This window comes from Agelaius tricolor, unplaced genomic scaffold (genome assembly GCF_023055355.1).
Source record: "Agelaius tricolor isolate 1412-34295 unplaced genomic scaffold, bAgeTri1.0.p SCAF_2, whole genome shotgun sequence".
Taxonomy (NCBI): Eukaryota; Metazoa; Chordata; class Aves; order Passeriformes; family Icteridae; genus Agelaius; species Agelaius tricolor.
The window spans coordinates 25,783,369-25,810,963 of NW_027269262.1; the positions used below are offsets into that span (position 1 = coordinate 25,783,369).

Below are 27,595 nucleotides of genomic sequence, written 5' to 3' on the forward strand. Positions count from 1 at the left end.
AATTCAGCATTCTTCTGGTAGTAGATTTTTTATTTTTCTTCTTGTAAGATTTGTGGAAAGGCATTTCTTTAATGCTGGAGTTATATAGGACTGTCTTTTCCCTAAGTAACATAAATCCTGTCTTGACTCAGTTTCCCTTTGTACTTTGATTCTTTTAGGTCACCTTAGGCAAATAAACCTAAATAGTATAATAGAACAATATTTCTGGGGAAAAGGACTGAGCTTGGCTGCATATTGGCTTCCACACCTGACTGTACTACTTAGCTGTAAATAACTCCCTTTTTATGATGGTAAAGTAGAATATGCAAGTTTAATCCTCTCATTAAGAGACAAACTTGAAATCATGTTTCAAGGATTAATGTAATAAACATCTTTGAAAATTATTATAATAAATAAAACTATTATAAGGTGTATAGTTATGAATATTTATGCAAGCATGTGCTCAAGAAAAGCAATGAGAAGAAAGTGTTTTGGGGTAGGTTGACGCTATTTTGCATGGGAATAGCATCTCAAGAAGAGCAAACATCTTTTACTTCTACCTGGCATCACTTAGTGACTATCATTGTTCGGTCAGGGCATTTTTGGCACAAAAAGGAGATGACTGAAGGAGGGAAGAACTGCAGAAAGATTGCTGCAAAGAAGTGAAGATCAGCGTCCCTTTTATAAGTTGAAAAGCATGCAAGAAACAATGGACTTTGACCACACCCAGACATGCAGGTAAGCCACTGGCTAGGTGGGATCCTCTGAAATGTGGGCAATGAAGTCAAAGGAGCTACTTTATGGGAGATTGTAGAGCTCCTGCCACTCAAGGTCTCTAAAAGCAGTTTATGCAGAAGCTTGCCAAAAGTGATGTTGTTCTAGAATGGACTTGCTGAACAACTGAGATTCCTTGGGCCTAGTTTTTATGTCTTCCCTTTTCTTTGTGCTTCTTCCAGCTGATAAATACTGAAGGCTACAAACTTACCTCTACCTTACAGCAGAAACCAACTTGCAAAAATTGTAGGGAAAATCTGGGGTGTCCCTTTCAGTATTTGGAGAGGGAGGAAAAAAAGAAAAAAAAATCCTGGTGTCTTTATTTACTTTCCAGAAACTTTGAATATTATAAACAAGTCATAAATTGAAAATTTGGGGAGTATTCATTGCTTTTTCCCTGCAAAACAAAGACTGAATTCATTCCTACAGTTGGATAGAAAACAAAAGTGGCAGAAGGCTTTAGTGGTACAAATGGATTTGGCAGGAAGGAAGGACGGGTCTTTCACAATGTGCAATAATATTTGTGGGACCTAGAAGGAGATTGGCAATATGGAGGTGTGGAACAAAGAAGCAAAGATAAACAGGCCCAGATACTCATCAAAGACAACATGATTGTCCACCTGACAGAGAGGGCTGGAAGTGGCACTTTCTTGGAAATAAACGATGATGAAATGAGAAGATAAGTTTTGCTTTTTTTAGCTTTTTTTCTTAGACTTCTCCCACTCTTCATAATAGCTGCAGCTTCTCTGCCTATATCAGACTCCAAGAAGTTTTCCTGAGCCATAATTGCTCAGTTGGATTTGCAATATCCCTCTGTCTCCAGACTTTTAACAACTCTCAGGGAATAATAACCTGGACAAGAAAAATGGGGAAACCTTGCAGAGAGCAAGTACCTACAAATCATATTCATACAGGTAAATCATGTCTATTCTGTCATAAGAATAAGATTTGCAATATCCTTTTGTCCTCAACGTTTGCATATTTGGAAAATAAAAAAAAAACAAAATAGATGAATTTTGGTGATGGAAGTAATGTGGGAGAGGGACTCTGAGAGGAACACAAGGATGAGTGTTGTCATATTTGATTTATGATTGCAGCAAAAAGGCATAAAAAGACCCAAGGGGTAGGAGGAGAGTGGGAGTCTAGACAAAGCAATGGAGGTCAGAGAACAAAGAGCCTGCAGAAAAGTAGAGTTCATATATTCATTTTTTTCTCTGCTCTTTACTTAGATGTATTCAAGGTCTCAGCAACCAGATCTGCTCTGAGTGGTGGTGTTGGACAACATGAGCTCTGAAGATCACTTCCAGCATAAATAATGTTATTATTATAATATAGCAACTGCAAAAGGTATTATTTCTATGTTAAGAACATACTGCTTCTCTCTTCTCAGAGTTACTGGTAGTGATAAACAATCCCATAATGTTTACCTAACAACTCTTCTCTTTCTTTTCAGGTTCAGACAGCCCTTTTAGATGTGTTTTCCATTTTATTGGAACCTGCCAAGTATGATTTTGTCCACAGAAGAGCAACATTAGCAAGAACCCAACTTAACCTGGTCTAGGGATATGATCTGATCCTATCGTACAGCACCAGGACAAAAGACAGGTAAATGCAGACCCTATTTCCATGTCACTAATGTTTGATTCATATTCTTGCACAGTTGCACAAGTTTTGTGCTGAGAGGAGGTTGGAGGGAATTCATTTTGTTTCACCCACACAGTGAATTCCAGCAATGTGGAACATCCTAGTTTCTGGAAGTATGTTTAAATTCTCACCTAAATCCTTCTAAAAGTAAAGATTATGAAACTGCAACTTGGGACCATTATGGCAGACACTTTAAATTAATGTAACTGGCCATGTTCTTAGCTCTTTTGTATGAGCAGACTACAAAAATTGTCTTAAAAGGGGTGTAAGCACTTCTAAGCACTTGTCAAGGGCACCCTGTGCTTGAAAAATGTTTCCTTTGTCAGCGTGAGCAAAGCTGATGGCATAAAGGATTGAAAACACATAGGTCACAACAAACCCTTAGCTACAGGCTCAACTATTACCCTGAGAGGCATAGTGTAAAGTTGCAGGTGCAATAAAATGCTGATACAAAGCTCCCATTTAGGGCAAGTGGCATTTGATCACCAGGGAAGTAGTTGTCCCTGCAATGGATTTCTTTTTCTGAAGTGGTCGAATTTTTATCACTTTCTCTTTCATCTTGGAAAAGGGGGATAATGCTTCATGAAGGAGATAACGAAAACCATCTAGGGAGCCATCAGAGAAACAAACTTCTAGAAGCTGTATTAAAAAAAAAGTTCCATCTCTGCTTGCCTCTTATATGTGTGAATCACAGTTTTACCACCTCCTTTGAGAAATGACATATTTAATATATGCCCCATCTAAGCAACAGATGCGTGTGTAACACAAAAAGGTGTGGAGGGAGATTTCTTAGAAATAAACTGCTCAGTGGAAGAGAAAATATGTGAACATAAATTTCAAAGGCTTGTTTCAGCAGATAATTTCAGGCTTTCCAGGCAAAGCCTAATAGTAATCACTACCATTAAGGGAATGAGTATGATGTAGGTATGTGGAACAGAAAATATGTAAAGTTACAGTTCAGATGCATCTTTACCTAACACATTCTAATATTTTCCTGTATAGAGTATTTGTTTTCAAAGTTGCATAATTATACAAGACAATTAAATTCACTCCTAGAGAGTATCATGAAATCTGGAAAAATTTTAAATTCTCTAGCTCTTGAAATGAACAATTACATTCCATGAAAGGAAAAAAAATCTTGAAATCAGAGAAGTGTAAAAAATGCTCTGAAAAGGAGATATGATCACATAAAATGCATTTAGGAAAAAAAAAAAAGAAAATTTGGAAAAGGAAAAGGAGTGAATACAATGAAATGGGTAGGAATGACATGAAGTGCAGTGAAAAACACTAAAACTTGTGGAAACTATACATACAGAAATCTTGACACCAAGGAACAAAATTAAATGAAGAGACAGAAGAACAAACTGATGAAATAAAAGGCCAAACAAAAAAGAATTCTGAAACAAAATGAAAATAATAAAATGGAATGAAATAACATAAAGTGCATTGGAAATGGACCAAACCTTGCTGAACTGATCCTCACAGAAATTGCAAGATTCGTTTCCCTCCATGAAATGAAGAATTTCCTTTCATGAAAGGGAATAAAATTTTGAAATCAGAGAACAAAGTCTAAAAAGGAGATATGATAAAATCAAATTCACGTGGAAAAACTCTGAAAATTGGGAAATAAAGTGACTATAACCTACTGGATTCGGATAAAATGAGGTGCAGTGAAAAGGACTGGATCTTGCCAAAATTTTACTTGCTGAAATCCCCTAATAAGAGAACAAAGTCAAACAAAGGCACAGCAGAAGTAATCACTGAAATTAATAGCTAAAAAAAAAAAGAGAGAAAATTCTGCTTTGAAGTGAAAATAATAAAATGGCACGGGATAACATTAAGTGCAGAAAAATGGACAAAAACCTCACCGAACTGATCCTCATTGAAATCACAAGACTTCATTTCCTCTCATGACATGAAGAATTTGCTTTCATGAAAGGAAATGAAATTTTGAAATCAGAGAAGAAAGTGTAACAAACACACTGGAAAGGAGATATGATAAAATCAAATGCAAGTGGAAAAAACCTGAAAATTGGGAAACTGAGTAACTACAGCTGAAAGGATTGAGATGAAATAAGAAGCAGTGTAAAGGACCAAATCTCACTAAAATTATACAAATTGAACTCTGGAAACATGCAAATGAAGCAAAACAAAGAGACAAGCAAAAAAACTGGTAAAGTGAAATGCTTAAAAAAAAAAAGACAAAATCTCATTCTGAAGTGAAAACAAGAAAAACAAGAAAAAGGCATGGGATGCCATGAAGTGCAGGCAAATGGACCAAACCTTGCTGAATTGATCCTCATTGAAATCGCAGGATTTCATTTCCTTTCATAAGATTAAGTTCTTCATCTCATGAAAGGAAGTGAAATCTTGATATCAGAGAACAAAGTGAAACAAACTATAAGAGTGCATTGCCAATGAAATTAAATTCCATGGAAAGAAATAAAAGAAAATTCAGAAATGAAGTGATTGTAATCACATATAATTAGATTGCATGAAGTGTTCATCTTCTGCACAGCTTTTGTAGTTTCCGTGTCCCTGGAGGTTTAGGGTTTGTAGTTTTCCCATGCCTGACCCTAAGCAGAGCAGTAAGAGTTGCAATTTGCTGAGGTGCAAGCACATGGGTGGTGTGGAGCAGAAAGGTGTGGAGGAAAACATGCTGGGGCAGTGCTGTGCTCCCCTTGGCATGCATTCTGTAGTGCCAGGGTGCCTTGAGCTCTGGGCTTTGTGCTTTTCTCAACCCAAGCCCTAAGAGGATCCCTAACACTGAGCAGAGCACTAAAAGCTGCCTTTTGCTGAAGCAGGTGCTGAGCAGAAAGGAGTGAAAGGAACAATGTTGGGGTAAGGCCATGCTCCCCTTGGCATGCCTTTTGTACCTGGAGCTCTCAGCTTTTTGGTTTTCTCAACCTTAATCCTAAGTGTAACCCTAACTCTAAAGGGAACAGTGAAATCAGCCTTTTGCTAAGGCAGGTGCCAAAGTGAAAAATGTGGAGGGAGAAATGCTGGGGGAGTGCCATGCTCCCCTGGCAGGTCTTTTTTAGCATCAGGGTGCCTGGAGCTCTGGGCTTCGTGGTTTCCCTGCACTTCATGTCATCCCATGCCATTTTATTGTTTTCACTTTGGTGCAGAATTGGGTTTTTTTTAGTATTTCATGTCTTCAATTTCTTCTCCTATCTCTTTGTTTGACTTTGTTGCCTGATTGTGGGATTTCAGTAATATAGTACTGGCAAATTTCTGTCCTTTTGCTTCATTTCATCTTAATCCATTTCATTGTATTAATTCCACTTCCAAATTTTCTTTTTATTTTTTTTAATTGCATTTGATTTTTTCATATCTCCTTTTCAGGGTGGTTTTTATACTTTCTTCTCTGATTTCAAGATTTCATTTCCTTTCATGATAGGAAATTCTGTAAATTCTTATGTCTCTAAAAGTAACAGATTTTGAATTTAAACTCTATTTCTAAGCCTAATGAATTATTTCAAACTTCATCTGTAGTTCCCAAGTTAAAAGACTACCTTTTGCAAAGAATGAGTAAATTCTTGATTTATTAAGAAAGAAATTTAGCATTCCTGATACTTCAACTCCTAAAGCAAGTATTTGGATTTAGATGCCTGATAGAAACTTATGTGAAAAGCTGTGAAACTGAACAGAGGTGTTCAGTGTTCCACGTCTTTGTAAGGATGTACTAAGATCAATTTGACCATGGAGAGCAATGGGTATTGTCTACCTTGACTTCAGTAAGGCTTTCAACAGTGTCTCTCAAGAAATCCTGTTGGGCAAGCTGCAGAAGTGTGGGTTGGATGAATGGACAGAGGAAGGAATTGGAAACTGGCTGAGTGATAGATCCCAGGGAATCATGATCAGTGTCACAGTCTAGTTGGAGGCTTGTCACTAGAGGGGTCACCTAAGGGTCAGTACTGGGCCAGCATCATTTAACTGTTCATCAGTGACTTGGCTGAAGGGGCAGATGTCTCCCCAGCAAGTTCTCTGATGACACAAAGCTGAGGAGTGGCCGAGACTCCAGAAGTCTGTGCAGCCCTGCAGAGAGGCCTTGGCAGCCTGGAGAGATGGGTGGAGAGGAACCTTCTGAAATTCAGCAAAGACAAGTGCAGGGTTCTGCACCTGGGGAAGAATAATCCCAGGCACCAGCACAGGCTGGGTCTGAGTGCTGTAAGCAACATTACAGTGAAGGACCTTGGGCCCCAGTGGACAACAAACTGTCCATGAGCCAGCAGTGTCCTTGTGGACAAGAAGGCTGGTGGTGTCCTGAGGTGCATTAGGAAGAGCATTGCCACCAGGTCAAGGGAGAGGATCCTGCCTCTCTGCTCAGCCCTAGTGAGGTGCACCTGGAGTGCTGTGCCAGGTTCTGGGCTCCTCAGTACAAGAGAGACACGGAGCTCCTGAAACAATTCCACTAGACAGCAAAGGCGATTAAGGGACTGGAGCATCTCTCTTTTGAGGAAAGGCTGAGGGAGCTGGGCCTGTTCAGCCTCAAGAATAGGCATCCAAGAGGGTACCTCATCGGTGTCTGTAACTCTGAAGGAAGGGTGTCAAGAGGATAAATCCAAGCTCTTCCTGGCAGTGCCGAGCAACAGGGTAAGAGGCAATGGGCAGAAACTGATGCATGGAAGTTTCTCCTAAACATAAGGAAGAACTTCATTACTGTGCAGATAACCAAGCACTGGAATAGATTGTCCAGAAAGGTTCTGGAGTCTCCCTTAGTTGAGATATTAAAGAACCATCTGGACACAATCCTGTGTCGTGTGCTCTAGGATGACTGCTTGAACAGGGAGGCTGGACCAGATGACCACTGTGGTCCTTTCCAATCTGACCCATTCTGTGATTCTGTAATTCTGACTATGCTGCTACTATAGCAACATCAATTTACATTGAAATATTGTTAAAAGCCTATAAGCAAGGATTAAGTTGTCAGTATTTTCCAGTGCTTTTCTTGTTGAACCAATGATTGACAGTGGGATTTCTTCTTTTTTTTGTTTTTTTTGGTAAGATAGTAGCTAATAAATGCATTCATGAGAATAGTACTTTTTCTTCTTTTGTTTCCTGCCTGCTTTGTTCCTAGATGATTTGCCACCACTGCTTATAAAGTAAAAGATTTCACATGCTACAGAAGTTGAGGCCTGAGCTGTTTTCCCTGAAAGAAAATAGCTAGCAAGCTGCAGGAGGTGACACACTTTTGACCTTGGAGAAGTTCTGTTGTCTAAATTAAGTTTTCAAACAGAAGTAGGTCAGTTACACAAATAACAGTATATTAAATATTAGATGTGGCCATCCATTTGGAATTAAATACTTTTATTTGGTAGTTTATCCAGCTATCTCAAAGAGCAAATTTCAAAGTTGAAAGAGGAAGGAATAATCACATTTTTTGTGTTTATCTTCCTCCAGACTCCTGCATTTAAGATGGGATCAGTGAGATTGTGGGCATAACATTGGGAGTTCGCAGTTTGTGGTGTGGCAAAGCCATGGATTAGGGAAGAGGCTGGATGTCTGTTTGCTTTCTTTGGGAAGCTGTGTGTGCAGTGACAGTGTGTATGCTGGCCATGTTCCTCTGAGCATGAGAGGGAACACATCAGGTGAACTCTTGTGTTTAGTATGCCCAGGAGAGGAAAATCTGTATTCACCAAAATGTGGCAGCAGGGAGTGATGGCCTAGGTAATGCGGAAACTTCTGGGAAGTGGAGAGCACAGCAGATATTTCTCCAAACCAGCTGCTGAGTGGGCAGCTGCTGAGAGAAAGAAGCCCTCTTGCTTCAGTGTGTAAGGAAGATGGTTATAGATTTTATTTATTTCTGTCGTCTTTACTCTTGTTGGGTTCCTAGCACCCCCTCCCCCCCAAATTTAAATTTTCCCTTCATATTCTAATAAAACTTGGAATTTAAGCTTAAAAGCTTTTTCTTTGTAGGACTTATAATGGGAAAATCTTAGACAGGTCCACTACATAGTTGCAGTCACTTCAAAGGCTTCCGTCTCTACATAACACAATATATGATTATTTATATATGATTATTTGTGACCAGACATGAACAGTTTGGTGAATCTTAAACTTCAGGGAAGCGTGTCTGACTTAATGTAATTTCTCTTCCCATTTAACAAAATTATGTGTCTTTAATTCAGGTTTGCCAAGATGCTTCCAGCTTGGTGGATATAACATGAACTTGAACTTCTATGCAGATAAGCATAGAAATAGTGCCTATATTTGAGACATAGGAAATATATTTCCTCTTAAATCTGCCAAAGTCTGGTGGGTGAAAATACACTATTTTTTTCACAATGCTTGGAGTTCTGAATTGCATGAAGCTGCTGCATTGAACATTGGAGTAAAGTTGATTTGACAGTCAGCTGCAAGGGAAAACACAGTGGTCCCAACACTAAACTGTTGAAATCAAGGATGCTTGCACTGTGCTCATTTTTATAGCCATAGTTTTTACCTGCTCCAATCATAAGTGACACCCTGAGGGAGTTCTATTTGAGGGAAAAGTCACGCTCTTTGTGGTCTTATTATCTAGAATTAACTTTAAGTCGAAACAAGCCACCTGCAGCACGACTGCTCTTGAAAATTCTCTGTGTTCATGTGAAAATAAAACAGTTCATCAATTCAGTCTTGTTATTCCTCATTAAACCACTTCTTTTTTATAACAGTACCTGCAGAACACCATGTTTCAAATTAACATTTAGAATCTTGAGCAGAGATCTCACAAAGCATTTCTCAGTTGTTAATCTGCATGTGTCTGGAGATTAATTCTTTTTCTTGCTGTACAGGTAATCTTTCATAGAAAGTACTGAAATTACATATTTTAGTGATTTTTAGGCCTAATTTCTACAACTCTTTCCTCTTTGCCTTAACATCTATCTTGCTGCTTTATGGTGCTATTTATAGTGTCAGCACATAGTATAAAGGAAATACCTGTCAGTGCTGCACTATTTGCAATGCTTTCTCTATACCTGTTCCTGCAAATATGTTTTCAGCCATGTAGTAAACTGTGAAGAAGAGTGCTTATGGGTGCAAGGATGGCTGTAGCTTCATCTAATCAGATGCTCTTCCTTGGATATCCTGGAGTGGCCTAAACTGCTGCTTCAGGGCTCTAGCAAGCAGCACTGACCAGAGGAGGCTGAAAGCACTGCAGCCCTGAAGGGCTGAGTGCTTGACAGCATTGCTCTGGACATAGAGCCACTGACCCAGTCCTCCTCTCAGATATTTGCCAGCAAATGTGCACCACCAGCCCTTTCCAGGAGATAGTTACCAATAATAACTACTAGCTGAATTACGGGGCATTTTAGGATGGAGGGGATATCTGGAAATCACCTAGTGCTTAAAGCAGGTCAGCCAGAGTAGGTTGCCCAAGACTGTTGGGTTAGCCAAGGTTTTGGGGTTTTTAAATATCTCCATGAATGGAGATTCCATAGTCTCTCCAGAAAACTTGTTCCTGTGTTTGCCCTCAAAGTAAGAAGAGTGGGGGAATTGTGTTCAGATGGAATTTCCTGTGTTTATTTTTTGATGGGTTTCCTAAAAAATCTGTGGCTCTTGTACTGTCGGTGGGCACCATTGAGAAAAGTATATCTCTGTCTTCCTCATTCCCAATTTTCATGGGTACAGATAGACAAGGTCCCTTTGAGTCTGCTTTTGTCCAGGCAGAACAGTCCCAGCTCTCTCAGTCTTTCTTCATGCAGCAGATCCTCCAGTCCTGTAATAATCATTGTGGCCCTTTGCTGGACTTGCTCCATGTCTCCATGTCCATGTCTCCTGTTCTGAGGAGCCCAGAACAGGACCCTGCATCCTATGTGTGGCCTCACCAGTACTGAGCAGAGAAGGTGAATCACCTCCCTGAAAATTCTAGAAATGTGTTTCCTAATGCAGCTCAAGACACTGTTGATATTCTTTGCTATGAAGATGAGACTTGGTTTGAGGCTAACAGACCTACATCATAAATGTGGTGGAAATATGATGTTCCACAAGAGTGGAATATTCATATTTATAAATGTAAACAAAACTTGCCAGACTAGAGCACTAGAGCAGATGCCATGAAAAGTCCATTTGTGCCTGTCTTTTCCTGCTTCTTTCCCACATGTTCAATCTTACATGTTCATCAGCATAAAGTCTAATGCACTGTGATGTTGAAAACCCTTGCAAATGGAATATTCCCATTTATGTCATATTAGAATTTCCTTGATCAAGTCAGGAAGGAGTTAAAAGTCTATTTGCTCTCACAGTTAGATGGGATCTTAAAGAAAATTTCAAGTCCCTTCTCCTGCCTAGAGCAATTGTTCATAGATGTGTCATTCCTGATGTGCTTTTCTAATATTTTTTTAAAGACTTCCAGAGATGGAGAGAGGAACATTTCCCCAGGCAATCTTTACTATTGTTTCTACAAAACCATTATGGCTACGAGGCCCAGCATCTAATGAGATTTCTTCTTTGACACATCTTAGGCCTTACTGTCTGTCCTAGCAGTGTCTTTCCTTGACATCAAATGTATTTGTTTATGTTAAAAGCATCTGTTTAAGCTTTATGTTCTCTTCCTTGATACTTTATTTAAGCTAAACTGCAGACAGGGTCCTAATTAGATCTGAACTGATAGGCCCAGAGCTCCACCAAGCTCATAGTTCCTACAAAACCATCTGATAGATTTCAAACTACACCATGTAGGGTATGTGCAAGAGTAACTCCCTCAGTCTATGAAAGAGGAAACAAAAGAAAAATAATACATGCAGTATTTCAAATTGAATCAAGATCCAAAATAAATCAGGTACAAACTTAAACATTAAGTGTTTTCTTTAAGACTGGTATGTGAATTATGGAAATGAGAGATGGAATGGAAGATGGGAAGTATCAGGTAAGCACCCCAAAGTGCTAGCAAGTTAATGGTGCCTAGAGCCCAAGGACTCCAGAAACTGGGAAAAAGACCATGATGTGGGAAGGAGGATGTGAAAGAAGGCATTCTTAGAAAGCAAGGTGGAAAACCATCATTGTCCAATCAAATGATGTATTAGAGATGTTAAACAAAAACCTATACTTTAACTGTTGGTAAATACTGCACTTGCACTAGGTTAAGCTATCTGTAGAGAAATGTATGCACACTTCTATCAGCCAGACTTCCAAATGATAAGTATTCCTGAAAGGAAAGGTCCCCTTTCTCTTTAAGTTGACATTAATGCAATTATATCTTTATTTATATAGAAATAGATATTTGCATGTTTTCGGTCTATTGGTCATATTATCTAGGAAACAGCCTTAAAGATTTACAAATGTGCCTAATTCTACTTCACAAGGAATTATGCTGAAGGCTTGCAGGTTATTTCATGAGTGTTATTTCCAAAGACCAGACTAAAGTGTCAAACAGTGTTACTTCAAATACTCAAGAAGTGTCCTCCATATGGAAGGTTGTGTCTGTGGGAGTGTAATTCAAGAGAAGCAAGGAGAACAGATGTGTAGAATGAACTCAAATACAGTGTAAGTCTTCAAAGAAAAAAAAAAAAGAAAGAAATTCATCCCATATTTTGGAATTAAGACAACCCTTAAATGCTTCTAATTCCAAGAATAACTCTTATCCTATAGTTTTTTGCATCTAGAAGCTGCTGTTCTAAATAACACGCTCCTTCCTAAAGGAAATATCACTTGTCCTAAAACATATATGAAAAAAGGGAAAGTTCTGATCCTAGCAAGGAGATACAGAAGATCACAACAGGTCAGTGTGACAGTGGTGATAACAGGGCAGACATTGCTTCTCACAAACACCAATCCCAACATTTAGTGTTGCCTCAGTTGATTTTGCAGCAGGACAGCATGTGATGAACGAAATTGCTCCTGGGTTTTTGAAGGCTATGAAAAACAAGGACATCACAAAGGAACTAGATTTCACATTAGGTTTTACATTATGCATACATGAATTCAAATAATGCAAGTAGAGCAATTACAAGACATAATCCAGCCAGCTGAAAAGCTGTATCTTAAATGTGCAGTTATAGCTGAGGTATTCCAGTCAACAAGCATTTAGCTAGAGGCAACTGTGCCTCAAAACAGAACATTTTCCAAAATTAGTTTTGAAAAATAGGCCCTCGGGAGGTACTGTTTTAGCTACTTCATGATTTAAATAAGGTGACTTGTAAAGGAACATCTATTGCCCCAAGATTTGCCCATACTCACAAAAGACAGAGCTGTCCTAGTTAAGAATCTGGAGCCTTTGGCATATTATATGAGTTATACGTAACTTAACCTTTTACCAGCGTATTTTAAATCATCCATATAAAAATATATCTACAGTAACTGCAGAGCAATCACATTTCTTCTAAAGCTATCTTTAGACCTGTTTTTTTTTTCATTCTGTTTTCTGTAGACACTAATCTAAGTGTCGTTACAAAAAATCATTTGAAATCCATGTTAAGATTGTTTTTGCCAAATCATTAAACCTTTTCTTGTAATTTTGGGTTTGGGATAAGATGGAGAGGTCTCCACATTAAATCTTATGCATTTACCAGAAAGACCTGTATAAGTGTAATGGAAGACAGATGGAAATACAAAGAAGAAAAACAAACTTCCATGAAATACTGACTTTGGTAAATTTTTATAATCAGATAAATGCTGAGAGTAGAGACCATCATGTACTTGTTTTCTCCCTGTAGATCATTATCTGGTTTGTACATTCTAATCCTGACAGTGCAATTTTTTTCTTAAAGTTGGGGTCTGTATGCTACAGGATGTGTTCATATTAACATTTTGACTCAGATCAGGAGCTTACTTTTGAATCCAGTTTACCAATTGCTCCTGCTTGCTGTGCTTTGCCATTGGATATTGTATTCCTTTGAGGTGGCTTAGTTAGGACATGCATACATAATGTACTTTAGCTATTAAGGGAAGTCTAACATGGCACCACATTATGGCTGCCCTAAAATAAAATTACTTGACATGCATATGAAGTGGCTGTCTGCACTAGCTCTTCTACAGAAATGCTCAAGCTGAGCTATAATGTACAGATTCTTCAGCTAATGGTGATATAGCTTAATTTTGTCTAAATAATCCCTTTGGAGTTTCTCTACCTCTTTGCATTTACTATTTATAGCAGTGTGAAATAATCACACTGTTGTAGAAATAGTTCTAGAAAGGATTTCCTTAGTAGGAAGTTAAGGAAATTCTTCTCTATGAAAGAAGAACTGTAGGTCTAGAGAACATGATTTTGCTCTTAAAGAAGTTTTAAACACAAAATAAAAGACCGTCTGACAGAACCAGACATAAAGGCGGGAGCTGGATGTATTCTGAATGGCATCTACTAAGATGAAAGTAGTAATACTCTTTTTTTTAAAAAAAATTTAAATATGCTGTCAATGGAAGGAAATTTAAGGAATGAAAAATTTGAGAGAGCCAGTCATTTATTGATATTTTTCATACATATATATACCTCACCCCTCTCTGATTTCTCTGATTGGTACACATACATACTCTCTATATGTTTCCATGTTTCTGCTCTTCATATCAGTGAAGAGCAGAATTTGAAGTTCCTTAGGAAAAAACTTACCAGCAAAAACATTTGGAATTCATTATATGAAATAGTGTTTTACTTTAAGAGAGGAAATGGATTAGGCATAAATTTGCATAAATTAGACTCTGCCTTAGTTGTGATGTAATAACTTACACATCTTATGTGAAGCTGTCTGAGATACCCTAACTTTGGGTGTTAAGTTTTCTCTTCCAGATCAAATATGAGAATTTATTAGTCAATGCCTTGAAAAAATACATGGAATTTATTTGCTATCTTGCATTATTAGGAGTTCCAACTATCAAAAATTATTTTTGAAATTCAGTGGGCTTTATCAGTATCTAATGAACTTGAAGAACTTATTTCCTATTACTCTGTCATAACTCCAAATCTACTAGCAATACTGGATCTTAATCACATCTCAGACATAATCCTTCCTAAAGCTGTAAAAGAATGCTAGTTAAAGCATGACTCCTCCCCAGAGATCCTGCTCCAGATTCACTGTTGTTGCTGTCTTCCATCTCCTGCATCCACTAAGCTGTTTTGACTGCTCCAGCTGGCAGCACACAAGGGGTCAGCAGCTACTCCCCTTATTTTATGCTCTGGTCTCATTGTTTACTGAAGCAGCAATGACCAGCTTTAGAGAAATCTTCATTGCTGAAAGGAAGTTTGCCTCTCCTCCCCAGCAAGTCATGATAAAACGTGTTTAGAGGGAAATTGGAGTATCTGACAGAAGGAACTCTAAAATTTTGGATACAGAAAAAAAATGAAAAACAGTGGGTAACTTCAATGAAAAACAGTGGGTAACAGTGGGAAAAATCAAAAAAGACATGTTACAATTAAAGAAAGGACTGAAATAAATCATATAGCACTAGCTATAGAATGTTATGGACATGTATCATGTTTTTCACCAGCCAAGAACCAAGTCCCAGGCAGCTGCTTACTCAGTCAGGATCAGGGAGAGAATCAAAGGGTAAGAATAGAAAACTCATAAGCTGAGATAAAGACAGTTTAATCAGGAAAGAAAAAGCCACACATCCAAGAAAATCAAAACAAGGAATTCATTCACTGCTTCCCATGGGCAGGCAGCTATTCAGCTGTCTCCAGGAGAGCAGGGCCCCATCATGCAAGAGGGTTATTTGGGAAAACAAACATATTCACTCCAAAAGGTCCCCCAATTCCTCCTTCTTCTCTCCACCTTATACAATGAGTATGATTTTATATCATCTGGAATATCCCTTTGGTCAGTTAGGGTCACCTGTCCTGCCTGTGTCCCTTCCCAACCTCCCATATATCCCCAGCTTTCTTGCCACCATGGCCGTACAAAAGGTTTTGGTTCTGTGTAAGCCCTGTTCAGCAATAACAAAAACCATCTCTTTATTATCAACTCTGTGTTCACCACAAAGCCAAAACACAGCCTCGTACCAGCCACTGTGAAGAAAATTACCTCTACCCCAGCCTAAACCGGCACAACCTGTAAGAAACGTTTATAGTTGCTAGCACAAGAGGGAGAAAAACATCAAAAAAGTAGATTTACACTGAGCTTTTCATTTGGATATAGTCCAGTACTGTAGGATTATGTGGTAAAGCTTATCTGCACACTCACAGAGGAACAGACAGACAATGGTAGGAGGGAAAGCCCAAATAATCCCCTGCCAAGCCATTCCCAGGGAGACCACACATGGGCCATCAGCCCACCTGCAAAAGCTGAGAAGAGCACGAGAATACACAGGGAACCCAAATGAAGGCCTCCCAGAGAATTGTACCTTGTCCAGGCATCTCCCTGGTCAGTCCCAGGGGAGATATCATCCCCAGAAACCAGGTGGGAAACCAGTCCCCACGAGTCATGGTGAGCAGCAGTCCAGTCATCTTTCAGACTAAGGGAGTGGATGCCTGTGTATATATAGGCAGGTATAGACACAGAAATAGATATGTAAATATATGTGTGAATGTACATATTGTAGCAAGTGGACCTCCATCCTGCCTAGCCCCAGAGGAAAGCAAGATGAGGCCACTGGTGCTGTCTGTGCTCCTGTGGGTACTCCAGGTTTCTCTCTGTGATCTCTGTGACAGCCACACTGAGATGTGTATATGTAGGGTATATGTGGGCTTGGGTGTGTGTGTCTCCTGGGAGCACATCTTCAGCATCAATACTGGTAGATCTGGGCACACAGAGTGCCAGCAGCCTTATTCCTCTTGGATGCAGCAGGATGCATTTACCTCTAACCAATACCTTTTCTTATTTCAGCTGATAGCAATAAAAAAGTTAGATGATGCATAGTTAGAGCACTCTCAAAGGTATTATTCACACAAAATATTCCATTTAAAACCTGATATTTTTTGTTTAATCTGAGATAACTGTGCATCTTGGAAAAATATTTTAAAATATTTGTTTAAAAAATGTCTTGAACATTAGCTTTCAGGAGAGTATCTAGGAAGCAGAAAGGAGGTATGTATTTTTAGTTAGATTTTGTTGTTAAATTTGATATGCTTTGATAAAGCTGCTCCAACTTTGAAAAAGGTTTCTCTGAAAAAATAGTAATAGAAGAGCATAAGCTGAAGGGTAGTTCCTGGAAATATGCAGTTCCTGAAAATCTACATCTCAATGAAAGAGCTGAAAAAACCCCTCAGGCTGATTTCAAAGCCTTTGCATGAGTGATATTCCAGAGAAGATGGGTGAAGGATGCAAGCAGTTATAATGACCCTTGCTGTTTTACAGTAAATTTTAGTTCCAGGTACTGTGAAGAATGTAATCTCAGGGTTTTCATCACCAGATTTTTATTGCTTTTATCATATCAAAATGGATGTGGAGGAATTTATACCGTAACTCTCTCCCTTACTTCCACTAAACATGTAGATCAATATATAACAAGTAGACTTTGAACATTTTTTTAAATTCATAATATCAATTTTATTGCATAATTTATAATCTATTGCATAACCTATAATCTATAAAAAACTTCTCTGTCATAGACAACAGGAGCTTGTAAAGAAATAATACCCTTAAGGCAATTAAAGTTTACTCTTTTCAGTCTTCCTTTTAGATGAGTAGATAAAATAGGGACAGATATGAGTGGATTAAGAAAAAAACCACTTGTATCTGAAAACCTATTTTATCTTAAAGTTTATTGATTAAGTCACTTCACTGTTTCACTGAATGAGCATATATATATATAGATATATATATATATATATGTGCAAATGTTTTCAGGATAGGCATTCAAGTAATTTCTGTGCTCCTCAGTATGGATTTCCTGTGTAAAGGAGTCTGTAATAAAATTATGTTTGCAATTGGTTTTATCAGCACTGCAAGGTAGAGCTCCTTCTCTTCAAGCTGGCAATTATTTTTAGTCACCCTTATGCATAATAAGGGAATTTTTGTTTTGTAAAATGTACAAGCAAGGAAAATCAGGCCCTGAGGATTTTCACTTCACTGAACTATACGACGTCTGGATATGCTGATATTTAATAGCTACTTCCTAATAGTGACCTTGTATTCAGCTTGAGAAGAGAAAATGTAATAGTGAGTAGAAAATGTATAATAAAATTTTATTCAAAATCAATTTTTTGAGAAGGATAAATTAGATTAAACTCTAATAAAAGTGTAACTAAGATAGATTTCACTTAGGTCAAATGAGTAATATGGTTGGTGTATAAGATGATGGTCCAAATACATGCACAATTATATAGTACTAAATACAGTTAATAAAATGCATGGAAAATGAATGACTAAAAAAGAAAGATATATTTAAAGGTAATTCTTTCAAATTATTTTTCCCTGAGGGATGTTCTCCAGGTCTCCTCATTGTGTTCTACCACACCAAAGCAGCAGACAGACTGGGAAAGTGGAAATGGATAAAAACCGCTGGTTGGTTTGGTATGGTGTTTGTTCTGTGCTTTACTCCCATGCTGTTAGTAGCAGAATGCTAAGCACAGTTTAGTATGGAAGCTTCCTCCAAATACCTCTAATGAAACTCATGTGGTCCAAGGAGCTAGGAAGAAAATGGTAGTAATATGACAATAATAAATAAATAAATATGTAAAATATGAGAGAAAGTAATACCATGAGAGAAAGTAATACCAGATGAAAGAGCTGAAGAGATTCTCTCAGTAGTCCTCAAATGAGTTGAGCAGGATTTAAATTATGTACTACTGCTTGCCCATAATTTTACCTCTTTTCCATGTATGATTTCAAATTCTTCCTATGTACTGTTTGCCTCCTGATCTCTAGCAGAAGTTACATGATAAGAGGTTATAATTGGTTCATCCCCCATGAGCTGGATTTTGAAAGAAGAGGAAGGTATAATTAACTTGGAGTTTAAGGAGATAATGAAGAGAGAAAGAATAGATGGTAGATTTGAAGCTTAAAAAAGTAGGAAAAGAGGAGCAGAACTGAGGGATTTAAGTTTTTCTTATAACTTTTTATCATTATATCTTGCAAACCAAATCATTTTAGGATTTGTATTGTACCAGATCTCAACTTCACAATTTGCAGTAAGAGCAGAATCACCCTATGATTTCATGAAGGAAATCTAATGTCTCCCAAAATGGATGGCAAGTTACAATATTTCTGGTTTAAAAAAATCAGTGATATTACACTGTGTATTTCAGTAGTTTATATCATCACCCATTTATTAACATCTACAAATACTAAAATTAAATGACTCGTCCCCATCTTACAAGATTTTTTGCCAGCTGTAAACTACAGACAAGTCTCAACTGTTCAGGTGTGGTTGTGAATCTTGCATGTGATCAAAAAATGTCAAGGTTCTGTCATCACCTGTGATATTTTTTGCTAGGAGCATGCCCTCCAGAAAGGCACAATATCAACATGATTTTTTTTATTGTTTATACTCTAACCTTTACATTTTTAGATATATGTATGGGTTTTGCTTACATGTCCTTATATCCCCAGGGACATTTCATGTTGAAGGGTTATTGCATGTGAATTATTTTACCTCATGGCCAGAATCTGTCTCATTTCTGATTTGTCTTTAGTGGTAGAACCTGCCCTATTTTTTTGACCCATATTGAGAAAATAGGAATCCCAAAGGATGCATGTTATTACATTACCTTCATAAGCCCAACCAGACTCCCTTATCTTAAACCCATTTGGCCCATTGCTTCTGTTAGGAAGTTATAGAAACCCACATTTGGTTCCATGAAGCATATTAGCACTTTACTGCATTAACCTATGATTTTCCAACCTTGATCAGACCCAGCCGAAGAACCTGAGAAGATTTTTAATGGACCTGCATTATTAAAACCATAGCAAAAGTCTTTATCTCCTTGCTTAAAAGTGTATGATTTCTCTACAATTTTACAGGAGTAAATTTTTCAATAACTCTCTCATCAGTTCATCTATTACTTCTGTGTGTTCTAGGCAACATCATTGTTTGGTTTTTTTTTCCTGTATATAAATGAAAACTGCACACTTCTTTTTTATCTGTTTTTCTCCACATACTTTAATCTGCAAAGATCCTTTCAGATCTGCAAAATCTCATGCATCTGTCACATCAAACAATTTCTGTCTGTTTTGTTGGATTTTTTTAATAATATGAATACCCTTGACACATGAATTGCAGAAATGAATACAGGAAGGGCTATTCTGTTTTCATTCAAGAGTTCCTATTTGTGTTATCACCATTACCAGGGTGGTAACATATTTTGATATCAAACTTGATTCTTTGTTTTTCCTCTATCAAATGCTTTCTTATTACTGAATCTGATATGCTTGTACTTTGAGACACCAAAAGACTTGGTAATCCTGTTGATCTTTTATTTCTTGAGACTTGTAGGATCTTTAAATGCCTGAAAAATATAGTGTTATCTTGTTTATTTGAATTAAATCTGTATAATTAAAATAGTTATAAATTATGAGCTTTAATAATATACAAGGACTAAATTATTTCAATTTGCAGAAGCCCCTAGAAGCTTTTGGACACCTGTTCAAGTTTAAATTCATGATTATGAAATGGGAAGCTCTTGTTGGCACACGCTTGAAGCCATTCCTCTTTGAGCTAAGCTGCTTCCAGCAAGAAGCACTCTTTAATGAAAATTTCTCTTGCTGAAACAAGACTCTGTAACATTCTGGTTTTTTCCTGAGTGGTACAGAGTTCCCACTTCCATAGAAATTTGGGCCTAAAGTCACAGCACAATTTGGGAAAGACAGAATTTTGAAGGCAAATAAACCTAAAGAAAATGACCAAAATTTCCACTTTCTCAAATGCCTGCATTGGTTGGTAGGAATTTCCTACCCTGGCCACTGTTAGTCCTGATATATTTTCTGAAGTCTTAACCAAATACAAATTTTCCTACTATATTTTAAATGCATATATAATATGTAAGCAAATGGAGAAATTGGAGGAGAATGTAGTATTTTCAAGGTATGAGAGCAATGAGAAAAAATCTGAAAGTCTTCAGATAGTGATGCTTCATGTTTTTTATATAAACAAGTTCTGTTTGTTTCTCTTTGTCCTTTGCTATGTCCCTAGCTTCCTTGTGGGATATGGACATCTTTGAACACTTCTTGAATATTCTTCCAAATCTCTCAGCTCTTGCCTTGTATATGTTATATCAATTCCTATGTTGTTCCTAAGTCACAGATATTCAAGCACTGAGCAGGGTTATTTAGTTTCTATTTTTACAAAGATATCCTCAAAAATTTCCTTTTCCACTGAAATAGGTGTGTGGAATATATCATATGTTCTTGAAGGAAGGAAGAAAAAACAAGGGGAAAAAAAAAGTGTGAAGGACTTTGAATTTCTATCAAACCAGAAACCATTCTTTGTTACTTTAGCCCATACTGGATGTCACAACATCTCACAAGTCAAAGATATTAAGACTTGCAGGTGACTCAGTCTGTGTGGAGCACAGAGCCACTGAAGTCCAGCTTACCAAGTTTTCCCTGACACCCAGGGGTTTGCTGCATGCAAGAGCAGTCACTGAGGCAGTAGAGGCAAACATGAAGTTTCCAGTGTGACATCCATCTGACTTTATCCTGCATGAGCTGCTTTTCTATGGAGCTAAGGGATTTTTTTAAAGGTAAGAAATTTTTTGATAGAAAAGAAGCTGGAAAATTCTCGTGAAATTTTGCTCAGGTCAAGCTGTCTTTAGTAGAGGCATTTTTTAAGGGTCCTGAGGAAAAGCAGAGACGTTGAAAAATGATAATGTAATATAAAACCTAAAAATTCCACATCAGTATAATACATAAATCCATAGAAGTCCCTAAATCCCCCATATCTAGATGATCAGTCAGTTTTTCCTTATTATAAAGACTACATTTATTCATGCAGTTTATGGACATTTTATTCAATGAGTCTTCTGTAGTTTGTGAAGTGAGATTCTTCTCACTTGTTCATTTGCTTCTCACTTTCTTTCATTTGTTCATTCACTTGTGTCCAGTTACTAAATGCTGTGAAATTTTTGTGTGTGCCTAAATATCACAAGTATAAATAATTCACATTATTTCATTTTCATTCTATTGAAACTCCTACTAGACTTGATACTTATAGGAGTTTATTATACTTACAGGAGTTTAGGCTTCAAAACACGTTCAGATCAGGAACTGCTGTGTTTAATTGCTCTTTGATGGCCTCTGCTGTCCTGATGTAGAAAGAGGTGAATTGAACTGATGTTAGTGAGTGAGCCAGTGCAGGGATGTGTTGCATATATGTGTGTTGCCCATCCTCTCTACTTCAGTACAGAAGTGGCATTTAATAAACCTGTAGCAGTAGTCCCATAGTTGTGGAGAAAAAAAAAAAAAAAACAACTCTGAGTTAATCCCACCAGGCTGTCTGTCTAGGCTGGATCAGACCCAAATGTGGATGCAGCATTTACACAAAACCAAACAAACATAGCGATATTCAAATTTTTAGTTTTCTCCATAAGCCAATTGCTGTCTCACTTTTCACTAGCAATAAAAGTCATGAAGCAGATTATAGTAATTTTCAGGAGCATTAGCTGTTCCACAGATTTTTGTTTGATAGTAAACTGATTCAGTTTATCTGTATGTAATATCCACAAGCATTGAGAAGTACCCTGAAGCTAAAGAGATACTCATACACGTAGTATGGCCTCCTGGACTAGGGTCCTTTCCTTGCTGGAAATTGCTATTCATAATTGACCACAGAATCGTAGAATATCCTGATTTATAAGGGACCCACAAGGATCCTCCAGTCCAACTCCTGCCCCTGCACAGGACAAACACCACAATCACACCATGTATCTGAGGATGCTGTTCAATAAATAACATCTTATTTAACTTTACTGGAAGTGTTTTGCTCTCATTTGGCCTTCACAAGCTCTCCAAGATCTTTCTTTTCATTTGGAAAGAAAAGAGGGAGGAACTATGACAAAGTTTTTGACATCTAGAATTAGGTTCCCTGCAATGACTTAAAATGCTGTACTATAATTAAAATATCAGTGTAAACTTCCTGAATTACAATTTTTGGGGTTTTTTTGGGGGGGTATATGGGGGGGGGGGGGGGGAGAATGTGACCAGAAGACCCAGAGCAACATTTGCTTTAGTAGATATATTTCAGTTAATATTTAACAGTTGGTGTGTATGGGAATCGAGATTAATTGGGAAAAAAAAGGGAAAAAAAAGGAAAAATAAACAAAGAGCAAAACAAACCTTGTTATCATGCACCTTCTGTCCTTGATTGACTCTGTTGATTGCCTCTGTTGTTAACATGCACCCTCTGTTCTTGTTTGAGTCTGCTCTTGATTGAGTCTGTTCTTAACAGTCCTTGCTCATATTGATATTGTCATTTGTTCCTCTAAGGAACAAAAATACACTGAGGATTACTTGTGTGTTTGCCACTGGGAGAAGCATCTCATCTGAGGACAGACTTACTTTCCAATCCTTCACTCACCGAGAATTGAATGTTTCAAGCTCAGTAATTTTGATGGGATTAGCAGTTCTGGTGTTCAGATCAATGGTTTAAAAGAAGGCCATTTTTCTGAAAGTTCTGAAAATGTGAACCCTGGGGATTTTTTCAAGGACAAAAATGTGTTGCCGAAATTATGGCAGGTGGAATTGCTGCTAACTTGTTTGGGGGAGGGGGGTTTGTTTGTTATTTTAAAGCCAATTTTTTTTGGCCAGCAGTCTCTGTCAGGTGCAGAAGAGAGAAGAAATAAATGTCCTAGTGAGGGAGTTGTGCTCTTTTGTTTGTATGTGTTTATCCAACATAATCCCCTCAAATTGCAACAGATTACAAACTAATGCTTCTAGAAGCGTTTTTCCTTCTGTCATTGTTTTCCAATTCAGTGCTAAATGGAATGGCATTGGGCTACAATAAGAGAGTCAAATCAACTGCAGAACTGTTAGGTTTGTTTTATTATTAATGAGATTCCTAGGTTTCTGATTCCTATGAAAAATGCTTACAAAGATCTGTTAGAGATAGTATAGGCTTGTGAATTTTGAAAGAAAGGGATTTTAGGAAGGGTTGGATAGTCCATTTCCAAGTCCTTCTTTGCCCTCCAGTATATTCAAAATGTGAATTTGCCAACTATTTTTAACCCTTCCCTCCTTCCAGTATGAGTGTTTCCACATTATGAATAATTTAATTTCTCCCCTGATTAGTCATCTATATTTTCAACTCATCCAAGTTGCTTTATGAGCCTAATAAAAGCATTGTTCATTTTATACTCTGCAAAAAGAACTAGCCATGATGCCTGCAAGCTCAAATACCTTGAAGGGAGATTCTTTCATGTTCCCAGTTAATTAAGAGATCTAGTAGACTTGACAAGTTTCATTCATTTGGCAGGAGAAGCTTTTATTTTTGCATGAATTTGAAGTTGTTTCTTAAATAACTTACTTATCTCTCTCCCTGAGACATTTTTCCACATTCCGATTTCTTTGAAATGTTTCATACAAACTGTCATTGCTTGACAGCCCTGGATCATTTACTCTGTCTCATCCACAGGCACAACTAACTGGGTCCCTCATGAGAAGGAAGCCCATTTTTATTTTCTCTGGTTAAAACAATCCTAGACTGATCATCCAAAGTATTTCATTTGTGGAAATTATCATATAATAATAAAGAACTTTAGCAGCAGAGACTCTTAAATTTAGTTACCTTATTATAGGTGAGCTGTAATTTCATTGAAACTAAAGCTATTTCTGATTTATCTTCATTGCAGCTTTGACATAACTGCTGCAGCATTGCCTTTTTTGACTGAACAGGCCACTAATAAAGCACAACAAATCAGTGACTTAGAAAAATTCTCTCTTGTGTCAACGTAGTTTGTCTGTTGGTACCCAGTATGTTATTTGGGGAAGAAAAATACATAGATCCTATGCAAACAATGACAAAATTTGCATTGGTAAAGCATTTGTAGAATTCAAGCAGAAGGTGTTTGGTTAGACAGGCTGCAATTACCTCTTCATTAAGGATCCTGTGGCACCTATATGCTTCACATAATTCCAAGATGCTCTTGTTGGGATTGTGCACAAATATTGGGAAACAGCCATGAGAGAGTACTCACTGAGACATCTTCACTGTTTCAGTGTGGTGGATGTGCCTCTCATCACAGGACTGATGGAAACACTGAGTATTTCCACAGTACACTTGCAGGGCCCTATTCAAACTGGATATTATAAACACTTGTGCTTGCTGTCTCATGGCACTGCAAAAGAGACCCTCAAGCCTATGTCCTTCAAGAGAATTACTCTGAATGCAGGGCCAGTAAGGAAATAATGCTGATCCATCTCATTTGCATAAAGGTTGCTAAATTCAATAATGCTGATCCATCTCATTTGCCTAACGGATATTACAGTCTCAGTGAAAGATATCACATGGCTGAACTTGCTTTAATTATATCCATCCTATCCTGCATCTGCTCACTCTGGGTCAGTGCTGCAATGTCAGTCCAAATATGAGGAGCTGGAGGAGAAAGAACATATGTACAAACACAGTTCTTAAAATTCAGGTAGATTTAACAAAATCAAGACTCCACAATAACCTTGAAGATGCTTTTCTTCTTGTTGGTTTAATTCAGATAAGATCAATTTTATGACCAGCACTTTGCTGGGGGACTGCTTCTATTTTAATCTCTGTGACAAAACATTCGTCTGCTTTGCACATTTGTACAGTTCTGTGACATTCATTCCCCCAAAATCCACGTGCTAGAAGCATGACAAAAGGAGATTGTTTTATTATGTCAATGTACTGTTAAAATTATAGGTTTTATTTTTTATTTCTTTTTAAATTTTTTTAATCAACAGATAGGTAATACATTTTTTCAGGATTGTTCTGTAATCCTCTAATAGCATTGTTTTGTTTTATTAACAATTGCTGAAGTATCTCTTCAGTCAGTTTAACATTATGAATTGTAACGTTGCTCCAGAAATCTTTTAGTATTTGTTGACATTTCTGGAGCAATCTTGATTGTAAAGATAATATAGTAGTGGCTGAGTTTATTGTGAATTGCTGAAAGAGATGCTCAGAACAATATCCACATTGTTACCTTCCCCTAAGTGTTAGCAAGATCTAAATTTGCATCATTAAATAGTTCTCCACACCCCATACAAATGAGCATAATAAGCAATTCCAGAATCCTCTTGCATCTGTGAAATAATATATCATTACAAATGTAACAATTTCACATTGAACTCCTTCATAAAGTACTTCACTTCATAAAACACTAGTGTTTTGCTTCATAAGGCATTTCTTCACAGTCCATGTGAAAGCAGTCTACATTTGTCTACATTATGAGCTGAGGGAGACCTTGAAAAAAGTTTCATGATTTTTCAAGGCCCATCCCATGAATACTTCCTGTACCATTGTTCAGCAGCTGTCTCAACTCAAAAAATACAGCATTTTATTTTGTTGTTGAAAAATCAATAAATTAATGTAGGCAAAATTAGTTATTTCCATTTAGCTGTTTGAATTTTAAAACTGTATTGAAAAAATTTAAAATAATTATTGTAATGGTACTGCTAACAGTTTCTAAAAGTACAAAATCAGTTAATTTTAAGTAACCTGGCTGAACTACTAGGATGCTTTAAATGTCATGACCAGACTTAAAAGGTTAATTAATGTTAAAACACCCTTATCTATCTGTGCATTTCCTTTCTGACTTATGTGAACCATACACCTTGTATTCTCTCATATTCTCTTTAAAAGTGCTTATTAAGTTTTGCTGCTCGACCTTATTTACTAAGAGATCTGTAAGAATAAATACAGCAGGGGGTATTGTAGAGAACGAGACCTAAGCATGTTTTGTCTCAAACATTCTGAGTGTGGCTACAGGAAACCTGTGATTGGAAGAGAAGGTCCCACAGAGGTGGGGACAGGCTGTGCTGACCCAGATTCCTGCTCCACCTTGAGACTTGTGCTCAGCTTCCCCCCAGCTCACTTCCTGGAGAAGGTCTGCCTCTGCATGCATGGAAAAAAATGTGCAAAAACTCTAATTTACTTGAGAAATATACACCAGGTTAATTATAAAAGGAAATTGATTTGTCCCACTCCCTCTCTCTTGGACAGAGATTGGGCCTTCTCACTCCATCTTTCCCTCTCTTCTCATTTCCTCTCCTCTTTTCTCTTCTGTTTTCTTTGTCTTGCAACCCTAGCTCTAGACTATCCACATGGCAGCACCAACACAGGATCCAGGGACTGGTGATATTCCTTGTTTTCTTCCCTTGCTTTGCCTGGGAAAATAGCCAAAACATGGCTACCGTATTCTATCCCCTAATCCTTATTGAAATTTGCTGTGGGAGTGGGGAACTTGTGGAGGTGTTTTGGCTTGTGAATCAGCAAGCACAATTTAGAAGTTTATTGCTGGACTTGTGGAGTGTACTGTACAAAACTAAAGTTTTCTTGTCCTCCACTCTTGTAGAAGTGTATTGTAGGAATTTAAGGGAATGTTAGCTAATACCTTTTACATCAACACATTGGGCTGGTTGCTGGAGTTATAAAAGACCATGCAATAAAAAGAGTTGCCTGACATGTCCAGTGTCTTTGTTCAGCCTGACAAGAATTTATAACAAACGTTACACCCCCTATCATTGAGTCATGACAGGTTTCAAATCAGTTTTCATACTGTAGAGTGGCTTGGGTTGAAAGGGAACTTGAAGATCATCTAGTCCAAATCCCTCTGCTTCAGGCAAGGGCACCATCCACTAGATCAGGTTCCTCAGAGCTCCATCCAACCTTCCACCAGCAGTTCCAGGAACAAGGCTCCAGAACTTCTCCAGGCAACCTGATGCGGTGTCTCAGCACTATTACAGTAAAGAATTTCTTCCTAATATCTAACCTAATCCTACTTTCTTTCAGTTGGAAATTATCCTCCCCCCACCTTGTCCCATCACTACATGCTCTTGAAAAAAGGCCCTCTCCATTTTTCTTGTAGGCTTCTTAATGTACTGGAATGCTGCAATTAGCAAAGCCTTCTCTTTTCCAACCTAAGCAATCCCAGTTCTCTCAGCTTTTCCTCATAGGGGAGGTGCTTCATCTCTCTAATCTTCTTGGTGGCCGCCTCTGAACTCTCTCCAACAGTTCCCTGTCCTTCCTTTGCTGGGGAGCCCAGAGCTGGATGCAGCACTGCAGGTGGGGTCTCACCAGAGCAGAGCAGAGGGGCAGAATCCCTTCCCTCTCCCTGCTGGTTATGGATGCAGCCCAGGACACATTTGGTTTCTGGGCTGTGAGTGCCCATGGCTAGATCATGTCGAGCCTCTCATCCACCAGCATCTCCAAGTCCTTCTGGTCA

The 27,595-nt window shown here is 37.8% G+C and overlaps 1 long non-coding RNA gene across 1 annotated transcript in view; it reads left to right on the plus strand.

Moving 5' to 3' along the window:
* Positions 1–1,313: 1,313 nt before the first annotated feature.
* LOC139600585 (uncharacterized) overlaps positions 1,314–27,595 on the plus strand; it is a 79,000-nt gene continuing 52,718 nt past the window's right edge. Inside the window, exons 1-3 of the long non-coding RNA XR_011682609.1 lie at positions 1,314–1,667; positions 1,983–2,100; positions 2,207–2,358. This is a non-coding gene — a long non-coding RNA (uncharacterized lncRNA). The remainder of the gene's footprint in view (positions 1,668–1,982; positions 2,101–2,206; positions 2,359–27,595) is intronic.